Source organism: Capsicum annuum, unplaced genomic scaffold (genome assembly GCF_002878395.1).
Source record: "Capsicum annuum cultivar UCD-10X-F1 unplaced genomic scaffold, UCD10Xv1.1 ctg2586, whole genome shotgun sequence".
Lineage (NCBI taxonomy): Eukaryota > Viridiplantae > Streptophyta > Magnoliopsida > Solanales > Solanaceae > Capsicum > Capsicum annuum.
In genome coordinates, this window is record NW_025832080.1 from 229,861 (window position 1) to 249,612 (window position 19,752).

A 19,752-nucleotide genomic window follows, 5' to 3' on the forward strand; every position below is an offset into this window, starting at 1 on the left:
ACTTGTACTATTTATTTTACTTCTCCATTCATGTCACGACCTGAATCGAGGCCCTAGCCGCCACTGGCATCCTGAACCTTGAAGGCCCAGATGCCGCTTTCTATGTGGCAATCATGCACTACGTCCATACCACGTAAAGAAATGTGTAAAAATTATCATACGAAAACATGGTCAATATCATAATTCGAATGAACATTTTGGAATAAAATTCATAAACCTCTAACAACATTTAACATTGAAATCTCTAACATAGCAAAGCCAACATCTTGTCGAAAACTAGGACAAGGTCCCCAATCAGACCATAAACCAAATGAAATAGAAAAGTCTAATAACCAGGTCTTCCAGAATATAGAAGGCTCACCAACTGCAAGTCTCAGACACACTGACAAACTGACCTACTGTTTAGCAGGACCACGGGACTGTGCCTCAGATCCTGAAATATTGGGGGTCAATAAAGATGTACTGGTACATAGAACAGTCTAAAAAAATACATTTTTCATACAACATAGGTTAGAGCATTTTATAAAATAGTGAACACAAGATAAGTGAAAATTCATGGGCATACATAAATGAACTTCAAAACACTTCTTGAAAATCATGACTCAATCTTTGTTTTACTTCTGAGCCAGATGATACACCTTAAAATATATAATTCCACGGGCTAAATGAAATCCGCCCTTGACTCGCCGGCCAATCCCCCAAATCAAGTTTGTCGCAAGGTCGAGATCTAAAATAAAGGAGAAAATGGGGTCGATTTGAGGTTACTCAGGAATGGATTTTGGTGGGTTTGGTCACTGTTCCGGCAACAACTTCACTGGAATCTCTTTGTTCTCTATCAATCTTGGGTGAATCTAATCGAGAATGACAAATATCTTTGGACTCAATGGCTATTCAGTGAATTTAGGCCCTATTGATCCAGAATCCGCTTTGATTCATTGTGTTCTGACACTGCCTGAGCTCACCAGAGCTCAGGCTACACTGATTCATTTTTTTGTCATGTTTTTGGGGTTTTATGTTCATCTCTTTGATTATCTCACTGTCGATATCGGGCCTAGGGTGTTCATAGCTGGCGTTCCTATTTTGGGATTTGGTTCTTTTTGTGTGTTGGTTTCAATCAATTATTTTTTGGTTCTAATTTCCTTGATATTAAAGTTAGAGTTCATTACTGTTGAGGTTTCCAATTTCGGCTTTCAGATTCGGATCTTCTTTAACTCATTATTATCAATGAAAGTCAATTTTGGAAGGTCAATCTCTTTAACCTACTCCTTTTTTATTTATTTTAGCTTTTTTAATCGGTTGTGATTATTTGTGATGTGATTATGCTTTGTTGGATTTTTGTTAATGTTGATGTTATGATCACGACATTTGGTGATTCATCTTCGAAGGTTTGAGGAAAGAACTTGATCATGTTTTAATGGATTGATAAAAAGGAAGTTGGGGGTTAGAGTTGAAAAAATTGTTGAAAAGGTTAGATTTGGATAAATTGATTTATTGTGATGTTGAATGTAAATGTCATCGAATTGGATAGGCAAACTTAGGTTGGATAGGCAAATCTTAGAATTTGTGGTTTTGTTGAATGTTTAAAAGTTAGGTGAATGGTTTGGTTTTCTCACATTAAAAAATTGTACTCATTTGGCTGGGGAATACCCCAAAGTATTTGTATTGATTTATCCGGGGAATTCCCCAAAGTATTTTGTACTCGGAGGACGTCCGTGATGATGGCCCAAGGCATCGGGTAAACAGTCGGAGCATAGTTTAGGATTAGTTTAGAATAGGATTTATATTTTTCACATTTTTCTATTTTCGGATTGTAATAATTGGACTGGGCACTATAATTTTGGATTTGTTTGTTTGTTTGTTTGTTTTATTGGTTTGTATGTTTTTGTGTGGTTTATGCACTCTGAGTGTCGAATTAGCCGATATACTCCACCAAGCGACCGTGTTCGAACCACAGGATTCCTTAACTGGAATCTCTGTTCGTAGATCAGTTTAAAAGAGTCAAAACAGTTTTGAAAAAGGATTTTTGAAGGTATCTTGGCACACCTGGTTATGAAAAGTGGTAACTCTAAGTTTTGATTGTTAAATGTCCTTTTTGAAACAAATTTTCATTTTTTGTCACATAACAATAAAAACCCTTTCAAAACTTAAAATATTTCTTTTTTGGAGTTAAAAAAAGGGGTGTGACACTCTCTATAAGACTAGTTTTTAGCCTCTTATAAGAAATCATTCATCATTCTCACAAAACATTCCTTTCTTAATATTTCAACGACAATTCGCAATGGGGTATCATCGTACCCCAGCTTGCAAATCTTTTACATCATATCATTCCACGACTCGTCCCATTCTATGTGAATTGTGAGCTCTCCCACAAATTATTGTTGTGTCGTGTATATATGCGAGTCTGTTGTATGTGAGAAGAAGATGAAGACCCTTTTGTGAATTGAGATATATATGTATATAATGGTATGATGAATGTGTATTGTTGTGAGAATTTCGGTGGGTCTCACTTAGGTGTGGTTTATGTGTGTGTATATCCTTTTTTCTTTGTGGGAAGGGTCACGTGGGTAGTGAGTTAGGGTGGGTTGTTAGGATAAGGTGTAAAGTTGGTTAGGTTAGGTTTAAAACAAGATAGAATTTGTTAGGGATTATGTTAAAGGTTGTTATTTTTTGTATTTTTTGGCGTATAATCACATGGATGAGGGTGGGTGGTTAGATGGACTAAAAATGAATAAAATTGGACTTGGGAGGGACAAAATTAGGCGTCTACATCCTTGTCAACTATATTTGTGCAAGATTTTAAATCAATGAGATCAAATTTTAGGCTTGCAAGACTGTTGAACAACTCATCCCTATCAGAAGTTAATTCTTGGAAATCATCAATTAGTGCACTCATCAAGGAAATAAGTTTTTTTTTTTAAAACAATTGTAGTTTTTCTTTTAGTTCAAGTATACTCACCTCAGAAGTATCATCTTCTTCTTCTAAATCTAAGTCTCCAAGATCCATGAATGCAGTTTCATCAGCTTCATCTTCAGCTGAGTAAGATCCACAGGCTGCTATCATTACATGTTCCTCCTTTCCTTTGGACTTTTCTTTTAGTTCCTTTTCAACCCTTTCCTTCTTCCATTAAATTTCCTAGACTGGACCGTCTCTGATCTGATGATCAGTTTTACCATACTTATAACAATTATTTGGATTGTCATTGGAATGTTTCTTGCTACCTATTTCTTTCTTCTTTTTAAAGAATTTGAGGAAGTTCTTAGTTATGAAAGCAACTTGTTCCTTATCAAGTTCAAATTCCTCATCACTATCAGAAGCTTTCAATGCTAGGGTTTTCTTGGGAGCTGCTTTCTCTTTGGTTCCATCGAATTCTACTTCATAAGTCCTTAAAGTCCTTACTAATTCATCAAGGGTCATACCTGCAAGATCCTTATTTTCCTCCCTGATTGCAGTCACCTTAACATTTTATTTTGATTTTGGTAAAACCCTCAGTACATTTTTAACTTGTTCCTCCTCAGAAATGACTTTTCTTATGTAAGTCAGCTTATTTGTTAAGGTAGTAAGCCTTGTCATCATTTCATGCATTGTCTCATTTTCCTTCATCTTAAATGCCTCATACTTAGTGAAAAGAAGAGTGATCCTAAATTTTCTTACTTGAGAGGTACTTTCATGAGCATTCAGTAGTGTGTCACAAATTTTCTTAGTAGTGGTGAAAGTTGATACCCTATTGTATTCAACAGGTCCTAGTACATAGACCAAGATATTTTTGGCCTTAGTATTTTTCTTCAATGCCACTAAGTCATCAGGAGTAAATTCACTCCTTACTTTTTTAACTGGTTCACCATCAACCAACTTCATTACAATAGTGGGACCATCAGTAATCCTATCGCATAATTTATAGTCTTCATCTTGGATGAACATTTCCATTCTTTTTTTCCACCAGATAAAGTGAGAGCTATTAAAGAGTGGAGGCCTGGTAGTCGACTGACCTTCACTATGTCCAGTAGGAGGTGTGGAATTCATCATTGATCTTTTGTTAGGTGCATGACTTGTTTAAGACATCCTCTCTCTGATACCACTTCTCAGAGTGTATGCCTTACTAATTTTTATATTTTACTCTATTGGTTGACTATCTTTTGAACAAGTAAGTAAACGTGGTTCAGAGAATTAAAAGTTAAACAGACTATTTTTACATGAAAAACACCCGGATCAAGAAAAGGTGTAAAAAATCATGACCTGTACCTCTATAGGATTTAACTCCAACTTCACTATAACTCTTGATCCTCAACAATCAACAATAGTACAAGACTTCTTGTTAAACTAGGAATTAAAACTTCTTACTCCTATACTACAAAAACACAAATCTTCCTAAGATAAGTGTTCCTAAGTCTTTGAGTTCCCTAACTTGAAAACACAACAACTAACTCAGTTTATAGATTACTGAGACTATAAAAATGACTCATTACAACTCAAAGAACCTACCTACTACAAACAGTCTAACACTTTGCTAAGTAAAGGACAAGGTTCCTCTTCAAGTAAGTGAACTGTTTTGCTGATTGTTATTATCTTGTCAGAGTATGAGTGAATATTTTGAAAGTCATTTCTTCAATTTAAGACAATACCTAATATATTCCTTTAGTTTATGTATATTTCTATCCTCACTAGGATACCCAGGTAGTTTCACTTATTCTTTACAGCCTTCTCCTCCCTTGTTGTTTGAATAGGACTCTTCTTGATTATCCCATAATTTTTGTAGGACTTCTTGTTCGACTGAACTTCTTTAAGATTTCTTGTTCAATTCAACTTCTGTAAGACTTCTTGTTCAAACCAAACTTCTTCAATATTTCTTGTTCAAGTGAAGTTCTGCAAGACTTCTTGTTGTGATAAGTGTTATCCACTTCCATTTTGCATGCAGAGTCATTTTTTCAATAACTTACCTTCAACTTTGTTCACTTGGCTGGAACAACTTGCACAATATGTTTCATTCACATATCCATCATCAAAACTTCACATGACCTAAAAAGTTTCCTTTTGTATTATCCAGTTGAATTATGAAATTGACCATTTTCTATATGTTAAAACTTTCATATTTCTTTATGTTGTTTGAATGTTGTGGATGATTATCAAAAAGAAAAAGGTCGCTCAGGCCATCATGGTTGGGTATGCCCGTCATGGATAGGGCCCCAGTTCGGGTCGTGACAAACTTGCTATTAGAACATGGTTCATGGTCCCAGGGTGTCTGCAAAATCATGTCGGGTAGAGCCCTATTTATGCGTATGTAGTGCACCACACTTATAACTGGGAGACTACACGACATTTAGGAATGTCTCCCTTCTTTTCCTGATTTAGTTTGTGCTATAGAGTATGAATGTCCTCTAATTGATAATTTCGTATATTTTAGAAAGTTATCATGCCTCCCTTTCGACCCAATAAACAAAATGCCCAAGATAAGGATGTCCGCCCGACCCATAGAATGCAGACCCATAATAGAGATTATACTACTAAGTTTGTTGCTACTCCAGTTGTTCCTCCTGTTCATACTTGTCGACCTAGGTCATCTAGGGCTCCTTGGTCTTGAGCTAACCGTACTCAACATTCCCTTGAACTATCACTTGTGTTATCCATTCTTCCCATTCAATGTAGCTTTGACAAGGACTCTAACGATCCATCATATGGTTGATAGCTCGTCAGTTTGGTCGTCATTCTCCTTTTTGTTCCTATTTCTACCATTTTTCCAGGTTTTCCCTTCAACTAAGTTCATGACCTAAAATTGAACACCCCTCAAAAATTTTCCATGCATTAGCTCATAGTAATATGTTCTTAGTGTTAAAATAACTAGAATTGTGTCAAAGAAACTTAGTCTCATTTTTAACTTCCTAAGTGAGTAAAGTTTAAACCATTTATAATTTCTGTAATTTCAACTTTTTTATCATGTGGGAAATTGAATGAGATTTCCATCGATATAAGATTCACCCAAATCTAATACCCAGGTAAGAAGTTATGGCTAATTTAAGTTCTAGTAGTAAAACACAATCATTTAGGAGTTTGGCGCGTTGCGGAGGGGGTCTATTTAGAAATTTTCAAATACCAATAGAGTAGCGCGATTATGGCGCATCACATTGAAGTTTTAAGTATCAACCAATGGGACAACGCAATGACTCCGCATCGTGGTGACCTTAAGAATCCCATTCGTCAATTTCTAGTAAGCCATCGCGATTGTGGAGCGTCGCGGTGGCTCATGAAATCGGGCTCCCAATTATATTTTTATTCCATCTCATTAAGGGTACATTAGGTATTTGTCACCCTCTTATCAGCTTAAACATGGGATTTTAATCCCAAATGACCCCATTATTGATATTTTCATCAAAAACCATCAAGAACACCCCTTAGGGTTTCAAACAGGAAAACCCAAACAACTCAAGATTCAATCGTGAGTTTTTCAAATTGATTGAAGATTTGGAATCCCTAAGCCGTGGGCATCAAGAATCATCTTTTAATTTCCTAAATAGAGGTATGTGGGGTTTATCCTAAAAAACTACATGGGCTTAAAACCATTCGAGCATAATTTTTACAATTTTATGCATGAATTTCAAAGGGGTTTTGGGAACTATGTTCTAAATTACGTACTTTGAATGTTTTAATGCTACTATTGTTTTGACCTTGGGGTCCTATCCCCCAAATTGATTTACATGTATACGTATATGTATGGTATTTGAGATTTATGATTGTTTGAGAGAATATTTTATGAACTCCCTCTCTTGTATTGGATTATAGCGTATGGTTTTGTTGGAAAAGAGTTGCAATGCATGTTTTATGATTTGAAAGATGTTTTCTCAATGTCCTTATACTTGATTATGATTTCACATTGTTGAGAGGGTGTTTCTTCATATAAATATGTGATGTTAAAGAGAAAAAATTGCATGAGATTGAGACTTTTAACATGACCACCTTTGTTTACTAAATCATTTATAAACAGAATTAACTGCATCGTTTTACATGAGTTTCATGAAAGAATTTTGATATGGTGGTCCTGAACTTCATGATTTGAAAGTAGAGATATAAATTGCTATAAATGGCTCAGAGAATGTGACTTGCAAGTCAACGGTATGACGATACCATATATGAATATATGTCATGACAGTTAGAGATTTCAAAGTATTCTTTCAAAGCATGCATGTTTAAAGAACTAAAAATGGGCATAAAGAGGCATAGGTGGTTACCCGAATAAGGTATGAGTTCGAGAAACTCTTAGCCTGAAACCATATTCGCTGATATGGGTATATTATTATTGTTCGCTAGTGATATCCATGTGGCGTAGTAGATTTAGAGACTCCAAACCTTGTGGCACACATGGGTTGGGGGTTTCGTTGCCGAGTTAATGAAAGATCCCATATAACCCATGGGACTACATATTGCAGAGTACCCCACCCAGCGCAGAAGTAAGACAAAGAGTGTCACAAATTTTAGATATTTTCGTAGAGTCTTTTAAAATGCCCATGTGATTTCTAACTCTATGATATGTTTATGAACAACTTTAAATTTCTCTCATATATGTTGAATATAAATAATTATTTTGGATTTGCTCTGCATATCTGTACATCTGTTTTGACCCCCCTCACCTACCTCTTAGGTTCTAAGGCTCAGTCTAGGGGTTCCAATAAGTAGTAAATAATTCAAACAACAGATTAGATTGTGCAGTGGTGAGTCTTCTCTATTCCAGAAGGCCTTCCCCTTTTATATTTTATCATCTATTACAGTTTTGGTCTACTGTGGTCCTTGTCCCTATTTTTTGATAGTTGTCAGATTTTCATGTAGTAGAGATTTTGCAGACTATTCAAGATGTTATTAGTGATTTTGAGATTTTATTCCTTATTGTTAAACATAATCCAGAGTATGACCATGTTTTCATATAAGATTATATTTCCACATTTTCTTTTATCATATAAAGTTGTGCATAATTACCAGATAGAGTAAGACGCCCGGGCCTTCTTCATTTCGGATGTCCATCATGGCCCGGCCCTAGTTTAGGTCATGACAAACTTGGTATCAGAGCATGGTTCATGGTTACAAGAGGTCTGCGAAATCATGTCGGGTAGAGTCTTATTTGTGAGTGTGTAGCACGGCATACTTATAAGTAGGAGGCTACCAGGATTTTAGAAATGTTTCCCCTATTTGTAATCTAGTTTGTTCTTTGGAGTCTAATCTGTTCTCTAATCCCTGATCTCTTGCATTTCAGAAAAATAATCATTCCTCCCCGCCATACTATCGATCAGAATGCACAGGCAGATGAGGTCTGCCCCACTCATGGGATGAGGACCCAAAATAGAGCTAAGACTCTAAAGATTGATGCTACTCCAGGAGTCCCACTTACTCAGACCAGCCCACCTAGGGCACCCAGAGCTCCCTGGACGGGGACTAACTGCACTCAGCCTCGCAAGAGAGAAGTATTTAATGCAGAATTTAGATAGTCCATTCATATATTTGAACAATTGGTAGCCACACAGAAAGACGGTTAGAAGTTATTGGGTTTGCACTTATTACGACTGAGGCTACAAGAGTGGGCCAGTTCATGATGATGAGCCCACCCAATTTGCCGGTACCAAGATAGAAGGGGTTCCATAGGAGTTTGTGGACAAGATGGAGAAGATATTTAAGGTGATGCCTGTAGATGAGGTAGAGAGAGTTGAGTTTGCAGCCTACCAGCTTAAGGTGTAGCGAACCAATGGTATAATGAGTGGAAAGATTCAAAGAGTAAGCATGTTGAGCCCACAGTTTGGGCCAAGTTTGTTGAAGCCTTCCTTGATTGATTCTTTATTATTGAGCCAAGGGAGTCCATATGTAATACCCTGCACTTTCCTAAGCGAGAAAGCGAAACCGTCTTTCGTACATGTGAAACCCCCAATTCTGTAAGCCATATTTGGGCACATTAATTACCAATAGTACCTTATTATAATAGAGCTTATGATGTGTTAAGTGTGGTTATATGAGTCATTTAAGGTAGTACAAGCTAAGAGTTTCAAAATCCATCAAGTTTTAGTGTTTAAATTCATAAGGGTCATCTTTGAATGAGCATAACTTGATAAATATGTGGTATTTATGCATTCTTCTACCTACCAAATTATAGAGAATCGAATTAGCTTTCCAACGATACAAATTTTATCAAAATCTGACACCCGAGCAAGGAGTTATGGCTTTGCGAAGTAGAGTGTGTCGCCTAACCAATTACACATGGCTACGTGTGCGATAAGCAATGCGGCGCATACTTAAATGTGTGCGATAAGAAATGCGGAGCTTACTTAAATATGTGCGAAAAGCAATGCATCACATACTTAAATGTGTGTAATAAGCAATGCGGCACATACTTAAATCTATGCGATATGCAATGCGGCGCATACTTAGTGTTTCAGGTAGTAAAAATACTCCGTTTTGAGTTATTTTGAGGGAAATTAAGTCTTTTGGCACTCCTTAGACACCCCTAAACTTAACCTTCCGAATTTAATAAATTATAAACACATCATAACCCTATTATCAGTCTAAGTTCATCAAACAAGAGCACTAAAGGAGAAAAACAGTTAGGATTTCACAATCAACATTGAGGGTCCAATCTTTCAACGAATTTGTTACCATAAAGGTATGTGGGGTTTTCAACAAGAACATCCTTTTGTTATTGTGCCCAAAATTTGTATTATTTTACAAAGATATATAATTTTACATGCTTTGATACTAATTTGCGATAGAAACTACTATCCTACATTGTTTTTCAAAAGACTATTATATTTTTATGATGTCTTGAAGATAAATTCCTTAAGTTTTGATGTTAATATCATGTTTGAAGTTGAATCTCCAGATTTTCATATGAATTATACATGTTTGCTACATAAAGTGTGAATCTTTAAATATTTTGCTCAAGTATTGCTATATATGGGTTTTGAACCCTATTTGAGAATTATGATTTTTCTGAAAGTAATGTTCTATGCACACCTTGACATTTGAATGATTTGAACTTTTGGTTTTGAAAGAGTTATTTTTGAACTCGAATGAGAAGAAATCCATATTTTGATTTATTATGCAAAAAGGGTAGCATGATAGCTCCCGTTGTGAATTGCTGAATTATTTTGTGGTGGATTTTCTTTTAAAAGATCTGATTTAAGTTCGAGAGTAGTCTTTAGCACCGAGTGGGATTTATAGTTGTGTTGGTACTTTCTTAGAACTACATGCCCCCGTAGGAGCCGAAATTGAGGTTGATTATATATAGTGATCACTAGTTTTTGGATTTGATACTTATAGTCCTACTTCGATGGCAGGGATAGGACGGCTCTCCCAAATGTGGGTTGTACGTTGGACTCCATGTGGCTCACATGGTTTATGTCTGTTATGAGATCTCCCACCGTGTGTGCATCTTCTTTCTATCTAGGATAATGATATAAGTTTGAAAGGATGGTTTTCCTAAAGTTATTGTTTCCTAAATGATTGCAATACTATATTCTAAAAGAAATGTTATGAGATTTGGTTACCTTGATGGCTTGAAACCGTGATGAAATGAATTGAGAACTTGCTATGATGACTCACACGTTTGACTTGAGATATCTTATTCTATCATGATTATGATGATTTTATTCGAGCTAGGTGAGTTTTTTATTATATCATGCATGTTTCCTATAAATGCTTATGATATTGATCATTTAAATTGGATACACCTCTATATGCTCGATACATTTCCATGGTATTGACCCATATCTTTTGATGTGGGCTACATTTTCTCAGAATATAGGTTTAGGTGCTCAATCCCAGGCTCGACAGTGATTTTTCGGGCACGCTGATCTACATCCCCTGCTATAGTGAGTCCTCATGATCCGAGGACGTGATATTTAGACTCCTGTTTTATTTGAGTAATTTATTTTTGGCACTCAGTAAGAGTCAGTTGGGGTATGTCCCAATGGCTCTCCAATTTTGTTGATTTTTAGAGGCTTGTTAGACTAGACTAGATGGTTCGAGGTGTCATGAGATATCATAATTTGTTACTTTTTGCATTTATCTATTCTAATGTTTGTCAGACTTGAATGATGACGCTTAGATGTTTTGACTATTTTGAACATGAAATAAGCTTGTGATAGTGTTAGATGGCTCAAAGGGTTAGCTTTGGGCTACTTATGGTCTCAAGCACCGTGTGATGCCTCGAGACCTACTTTCAGAGTGTTACAAACTTGGTATCAGAGCCTAAGGTTATTGGAGTCCTAAGAAGTCTGACAAGCCGCGTTAAGTAGAGTCTTAATCATCAGTGTGTAGTACGCCACATCTATGAGCAAGAGGCTACAATACATTTTAGGAAAATTTCATCCCTTCTTTCAGTACTCATATCGTGCTATTAAGAAGAAGTTCAAGTTCAAATCTCAGACTAATCTGTATTCTTTTTTCATTTTCAGAACATGTCATTCAATAAAGCTAGTAAGCGAAGTAATGAAAATCAATCAACCCTTAAGCCCGTTCAAGAAGATCCCTTCGACGGATATGTCTCTCACACAGAGTTTAGAACTACTTTTACTACCTTAGCTAATGCAATAACTACTCAGATAAACTTGCAAAATGTTATCCTGTCTAGGTTTTAGGCTCACCCCCAGAAGAATGAGGGAAAGGAGTGTAGGATGAATCTTGAAGCTAGAATTAATCACTATACGTTAAGATCAAGGGGTAATAACCCCTCCCAGCTCCATCAAATATCTTCAGCACTTGTTCTGCTATCAAAGTAGACCCCAATAGCTAGGTATAAAAATATCAATCGAGGTGGAGCGTTAAGCTCTAACTCAAAAAATTGTAAGAAGGGTGTTCTCACTTATTCACAAATCCAGAGAATATGGTAAGAGCCATGAGAGAGTGTGTAGAGCAGGTAGTGATGTATGTTTTGGATGTGGTATTCCAGGCCACCGGGTACAGGATTGTAGAATCATATCTCAGAAGGGTAATAATCTACGTCGGTAGAGTGTCATGTCTGGTACCAATAGTGATCAATGTTAGGACAAGCTTCATGCACCTCAAATTACTAGTGCCCCGGCTTCCACAGACCATCTAACCCCTACTCAGGGTGCTTCTTCTAGCATTACTTGCAGTCAGCGCTAGGATCGGTTGTATGCTTTGCCATCGCACCAGGAGCAAGGGGACTCTCCCGATGTTGTTTCTGGTATGCTCCGTATATTTCAGTTTGATGTTTATGCATTGTTGGACCCTGGATCCAGATTTTTTTCATATGTTACACCTCTGGTTGCGGTAAATTTTGAAAAGAGTCCTGAAAATATTCATGAGCCTGTCTTAGTTTCTACTCCAGCGGGCAATTCGATTGTTACCAAGAAAGTGCTTGAAAAGTATCCTATTATGGTCCCTCATAAAGTAAAATGTGTATTCTCAGATCATCGATTATTGAGTATAAGTGTCTATCTTTGCAAAAATATTTTTTTTTTCATCGTGTTGATGAAAACTTAAAGCCTAGTGAAGCTGTGTGGGGCTCTTTCGATTCACTAGAATAGTTGTGTTGTTATTTGTCTCAATTACTTTTTCAAGATGCAAAATCAAAGTTTAGTGAAGCCGTGTGAGGCCTATTTTGATTCACTAGCAACTTATTATTTATCTTGTTGATTTGTCTTATTTTCTTGTGACGGTAGAAAGTTTGGGTTTAGAGGTATAGTGTCAATAATGATTGTAAGAGTGATTTATAGAATGTAGGTACAGTCGAGTCTTCATGAGTGTGACGTGTTGGTATCGTAGAGGGTCCAAAAATTGAGTTGTTAGTTAAGGTAAACTGTTGTTTTCTTGAAGTGTGAAAAAAAGGGGTATTTAGTGATAAAATGTAGAGGAAAGTGGTGCTACAGAGTCTTAATAAGATTGAGCATAGGATTTTGATGGATCATTGTCGTTATGAGATTTTTGCGGACTAGTGTTTTTTGGATGTTTGGCATGTATAAACGTAGTGTGAAGTTGTGGTTAAATATAGCTAGACTAGACACTAAGTTTGGAAGAGGAGAGGATAGACAAGATGGATACAATGATTGACTTGTTTGTGATGCTTGTTGTATGGAAGTGATCTAGTAGGCTTTAGTAATTTATGTAGGAGCATGGATTTATTTGACTCGTAATTAGTTATAATGTTGTAAGCATGATGAGAAAGTTGATCGAGGTTTTATAGGGTTGCACTAATTTGAAGTTAATAAGTGTTTGAGTATTATATAATAACTATTGGGGCTACAGAAAGATAGGGTGTAACTCAGAAGGTAGCATTAAGAGTTAGTTTTATGCCTTTAAGTATAGTTATTTGGGATAAGTTCTATTATGCATAAGTTTCATTATATCCAGGACTATAGAGCAAGTGGTTGCAGTTTGACTAAGAGTTTACATATTGGCTCATGGCCTTAGAGTGATGGCTTGAACCTAAGGGGGAGATGATAGAATGAATAACCAAGTCAATATTTTGGACTCTAATAGATGTACCAGTAAGTTGTAGAATAGTTGTGAGAACTAGTGATGTTCGACTTGTCTTTATTTCAGTATTATCAGTAATCCTAATACCTACTCATGCCTTATGTTTCAGATCTGTGATCGTAAGTCATGTTCGCGCATATCGTAAAGAATCATGTCCTCTTCTAGTTCTCAAGATATAGAATTTCAATTCATTCCGCAGTTAAGTTTAGCGGTATGTTAAGTCCAAGTACTCAAGCAATACATTTATAATCAAGGGAATTTGGATTTGTGTCGTGCGTGTCCCCAGACTAGACCTCTTTGATGAGACTATGATATTAAATAGTTGATTCTTCAAGCCTCAGTTGAGTGTCAAGTCGTACATGGTATTTCTTTATTTTCAGGTCCTCATGTCCTAATCTTTTAGATACCTTTCCTTAGTCAAGATAGTAGGGATGAACAATTATGATGGGAAGAGAGTGGGTGGTCCTTATTGATGAAGATTGTTGTTTGCTCATTTTAGCTAAGACTGTAAGTGAGAAGTTAGGACGGAAGCCAAGCCTTTGGTACATGTCATGTTTGGTTGATGTTTTATATGTTATGTTTGGGAATTTTTGTAGTGTCTTGTTTCATATGGGTCTACAAATAGAGGGAGAATGAGAAGGAGTTTTGTTTATGATGGGGTTGGTAGAGAATGCTTCATGTATTTTTTGAAGAATTAAGTAGTAGGTGTGCTAGTGTCATTGATGAGATAATTTGAAGATATGATAAATATGCTTTAAGAGTGTTTGCTTAGAAGTGCATATGTGGCTATAAATATAGGCTTGAACGTTATGTTTATGTATCTAAATGCACTGCGAGTTATTAGATGTCTAGTATGAGGTTGAATGTGGTTGTTAGAGTGGTAATGAAAATTATGCATGAGATGAGGAGTTGTGAAATATGGAGTGTGATGGATTCATGATTCAGACTAGTATTACAGTGTTGTGTGGCGTGTCTTATGAATGCCTTGAGTTAGGCTTGAACATGGTAAGAGAATTTAGTTTAGTTCAGACATTAGTAGAGGTATTTGTGAATGCCATGTGATATTAATGAGTTAAACCAGATACTATAGTATTTAAGGAAAACAGTATAGTTGAGGGAGTATTTGAGCAGTGTTGATAAGTTTGATGTAAGGAGTTCTATTTACTGAGGTCTAGTAATTCTATCCTAACTTATGCCATCTGGATCTTTGTTTTAAATGATAGGGTTGTATCGACGTTATGATGTATTTACTCCCTAGTATTATTAGAATTTCTTAGGAGGAGTATTGAAGGAATACTCCTTTGGAGTGTGACTGGTCTCTCATTTGATGAGACACCCATCGAGATCCTTGATTTCCAAGTCCGAAGACTAAGGAACAAAGATGTTCCCTTGGTAAAGGTGTTGTAGAGAAACCAATCTGTTGAAGGTGCAACTTGGGAAACCGAGACGGATATGCTATCTAAGTATCCGTACCTATTTTCCATAAGCCTCGATCAAGCCGAAGGTACCATTCTTCTCTAAATCATTCCTTTGCTATGTAGAATTGTAGTAGTTCAGTAGTTATTTTATACTTGTCAGCTGTGATTTCATGAGTTATGCACTCCTTGTTGTGTCTGAAATGTAGAATGAGGTAGACGCAAGATTAGTAAGTTGCTTCAGCTGTGTACCCTTCATTTTCCCTTTACTCTTAGTATACCCAACATCATTCTAGGACCAATGTCCCCAACGGGAAGATATTGTAATGCCCTGCACTTTTCTAAGCTAGAAAGCAAACTGTTGTTCGTACATGTGAAACCCCCAATTTTGTAAGCCATATTTCGGCACATGAATTACCAAGAGTACCTTAGTTATAAGAGAGCTTATGATGTGTTAAGTGTGGTTATATGAGTCACTTAAGGTAGTACAAGCTAAGAGTTTCGAAATCCATCAAGTTTTAGTGTTTGAATTTGTAAGGGTCATCTTTGAATGAGCATAACTTGATAAATATATGGTATATCTGCATATTTCTAACTACAAAATTATAGATAATCGAATTAGCTTTCCAACGATACCAATTTTATCAAAATCTGACACTCGAGCAGGGAGTTATGGCTTTGCAAAGTAGAGTGTGTCGCCTAACCAATCACACATGGCTACTGGAATAGGTGTGTGATAAAAAATGTGGCGCATTCTTAAATGTGTGCGATAAGTAATGCGGCGTATACTTAAATGTGTGCGATAAGTAATGCAACGTATACTTAAATATGTGCGATAAGCAATGCGGCGCATACTTAAATTTGTACGATAAGCAATGCGGTGCATACTTAGTGTTTCAGGAAGTAAAAATACTTTGTTTTGAGTTATTTTGAGGGCAATTAAGTCTTTTGGAACTCCTTAGACACCCCTAAACTTAACCTTACGAATTTAATAGATTCTAAACACATAACCCTATTATCAGTCTAAATTTATCATCCAAGAGCACTAAAGGAGAAAAATAGTTAGGGTTGCACAATCAACATTGAGGGTCCAATCTTTCAACGAATCCGTTACCATAAAGGTATGTGGGGTTTTCAACAAGAACTTCCTTTCGTTCCTGTTCCCAAAATATGTATTATTTTACAAACATATATGATTTTACATGCTTTGATGTGAATTTGAGATAGAAACTATTATCCTACAATCTTGTTTAAAAGAATATTATATTTTTATGATGTATTGAAGATAAATTCCTTGAGTTTTGATGTTAATATCATTTTTGAAGTTGAATCTCCAGATTTTCATATGAATTATACATGTTTGCTACATAAAGTGTGAATCTTGAAATATTTTGCTCAAGTATTGATATATGGGTTTTGAACCCTATTTGAGAATTATGATTTTTTTGAAATTAATGTGTTATGCACACCTTGAGATTTGAATGATTTGACCTTTTGATCTTGAAAGAGTTATTATTGAATTCGAATGAGAAAAGAAATTCACATTTTCATTTATTATGAAAAAGGGGTAGCATGATGGCTCCTGTTGTGAATTGCTTTAATTATTTTGTGGTGGATTTTCTTTGAAAAGATCTGAGCTAAGTCTGGGAGTAGTCTTTAGCACCGAGTGGGAGGTATAACTGTGTTGGTACTAACCTAGAACTACGTGCCTCCATAGGAGCCGGAATTGAGGATGATTATATATAGTGATCACTAATTTTTGGATTTGATACTTATAGTCCTACTCCAATGGTAAGGATAGGACGTCTCTTCGGAACGTGGGTTGTACGTTGGATTCCATGTGGCTCATATGGTTTATGTAGGTTATGAGATCTCCCACTGTGTGTGTGTCTTCTTTCTATTTAAGATAATGATATAAGTCTGAAAGGATGGTTTTCCTAAAGTTACTGTTTCTGAAATGATTACAAAACTATATTCTAAAGAGAACTGTTATGAGATTTGGTTACCTTGATGGCTTGAAACCAATATGAAATGAATTTAGAACTTACTATGATGACTCGTATGTTTTACTTGAGATATCTTATTCTATCATGATCATAATGATTTTATTCGAGCTAGGCGAGTTTTTTATTATATCATGCATTTTTCCTATAAATTCTTATGATATTGATTATTTAAATTGTATACACCCCCATATGCTTGGTACATTTCTGTGGTACTAACCCACATCTTTGGATGTGAGCTATATTTTCTCAGAATGTAGGTTCAGGTGCTCAGTCCCAGGCTCGATAGTGATTTTCTGGGCACGCTAATCTACATCCTCTGCCGTGGTGAGTCCTCATGATCCGAGGATGTGTTATTCAGACTCCTATTTCATTCAAGTTGTTTATTTTTTGGCATTGAGTATGAGTCAGTTAGGGCATGTCCCAATGGCTCTATAATTTTATTGATTTTTAGAGTCTTGTCAGACTAGACTAGATGGTTTGAATTTTCATGAGATTCATATTTTGTTACTTTTTGCATTTATCTATTCTAGTGTTTTTGAGACTTGAATGATGACGCTTAGATGTTTTGACTATGTTGAACATGAAATAAACTTGTGATAGTGTTAGATGGCTCAAAGGGTTAGCTTGGGGCTACTTGTGGTCTCAAGCACCGTGTGATGCCTCGGGACCTATTTTGGGGCGTTACACCAAAGTTGAGGAGTTTATGAATCTAAAATAGGGAAAGATGAGTGTTCCCAAGTACACTCTGAAGTTCAACCAACTAGCCCGTTATGCTCCAGAGATGACTAGTAACATGAGAACCCGAATGAGGAAATTTGCATTCAGCCTTTCAGATGACTTGGTACTTGAATGTCAGGGAGCAATGTTGAACATGGATATGGATTTTGCCAGACTATCAATCCACATGCAACAAGTTGAGGAGAAGAATAAGAAGAAGATCGCTGAATCAAGAGCGAAGGATAGACAGGAAAAGAGAGCCAAAACAACATACTAGAGCTACAGTCAGCAGCAGAGTATGAATTTGGGTAAAAATGGTAGAAGAAGAAGAATTGAGGTAATGCACAGTCTGCAGCTAGTGCCCCGGTGTCCAGACCCCAGTTGAGCAACGCACCTAGAATTTTCAGTCTAGTCAGGGGCCAAGTATGTAAGGGGGTGCATAGTCGTAGGGAAGTGTAGATTAGACCTCTCCGTCCTATCCGCACTATGGGAGATGCGAGAGGAATCAACAAGGAGATGCCAATTTGGCATTTTGGTATGTTATTTGTACGGTTAACCAGGCCATTTCCGGAGAGACTATCTAATAGCGAGGAGTAATGTTGGAGGAGCTAATTCATAGGCAAATTCTTCTGCACCAACATCACCTCATAAGGGTGCCACTTCAGCCGCTGGAAACAGACGCAATAGGTTGTACGCCATGACCAACTGCCAGGAAGCAGAGGCCTCACCAGATGTAGTTACCTATACATTGCGAATCATTTCTCGTGATGTTTATATGTTACATGATCCTGGGTCTACCTTATCCTACGTGACCCCTTATGTGGCTGTTGGTTTTGGGTTTGAGCCCAATGTGATTGCTGAACCTTTCTCTATTTCCCCTCCGGTGGGAGATTCTGTTGCAGCTAGAAGAGTGTATAAGGATTGTGTTGTGACTTTTTGTAGCCGGGATACTGTGGCAGACCTCATAGAGCTTGAGATGTCTAACTTTGATGCCATCTTAGGAATGGACTGGTTCCATTCATGTTATGCCACACTAAATTGTTGAACCTAAAGAGTCACTTTTTTTTCCAAATAAACCAGTCTTAGAATGGGAGGGGCATAAGTCTTAGAATGGGAGGGGCATTCTTTATCACCTAGAGGGAACTTTATATTTTATCTGAGAGCCCATAAACTTATCTTAGAAGGGTATTTGTACCATATTATCCGAGTTAAAGATTCTAATACCAAAAGTCCTTCTTTTCTACCTGTCCCAATGGTAAATGACTTCCTAGATGTTTTTTCAGATAATCTCCCATAAATACCACCTAATAGGGAGATAGATTTTGGCATTGCTTTATCGCCAGATGCCCATCCCATCTCTATTCCAACTTATAGAATGGCTCCAGTTGAAAGAGTTGAAAGAGTAGCTAGCAGATGTCCTAGATAAAAGTTTTATCCATTCTAGTGCTTCTCCCTGGGATGCAACTATACTATTCGTGCGAAAGAAAGATGGTTTCTTTCATATGTGCATAAATTACCACTAGTTGAATAAGGTCACGATTAAAAATAAATATCCTCTCTCTAGGATTGATGATCTTTTAGACCAGCTTCAGAGTGGTAAATGTTTTTCAAAGATGGACCTTCGTTCGAGATATCATCAGTTGAAGATTAGGGAGTCAGATATTTCCAAAGTAGCATTCCAAACTCGATACGATCATTATGAATTCTTAGTCATGTCCTTCGGGTTGACTAACGCCCCTACAGCCTTCATGGATCTAATAAATAGGGTTTTCCGTCAGTTTCTGGATCTGTTTGTCATAATATTCACTGATGACATCTTAGTTTATACGAGGAAGTTAGGTTGAACATAAAGGGTTTTATGCATGAACAACACTGACTGACTAATATGAACATAGGAGTGCAAACACACTTAAATAAAAACTGGGATCGTGAATAAGTGATAGCATAACCTGTAAGCTAATACATGGTTTAATGATAACTGTCATGACTGATACTAAAACTGATAACATGGACAACTGTATCTGGCAGTCCTGTATATACTAAAATCTGAAGAACGCCCTGAGTTCTTTTATTGAGACTAATACTAAAACTATGGGAAGTAGTGTTTAACTAACATACCCCATGTATGTCGTTATGGCTAAGCTGGGGT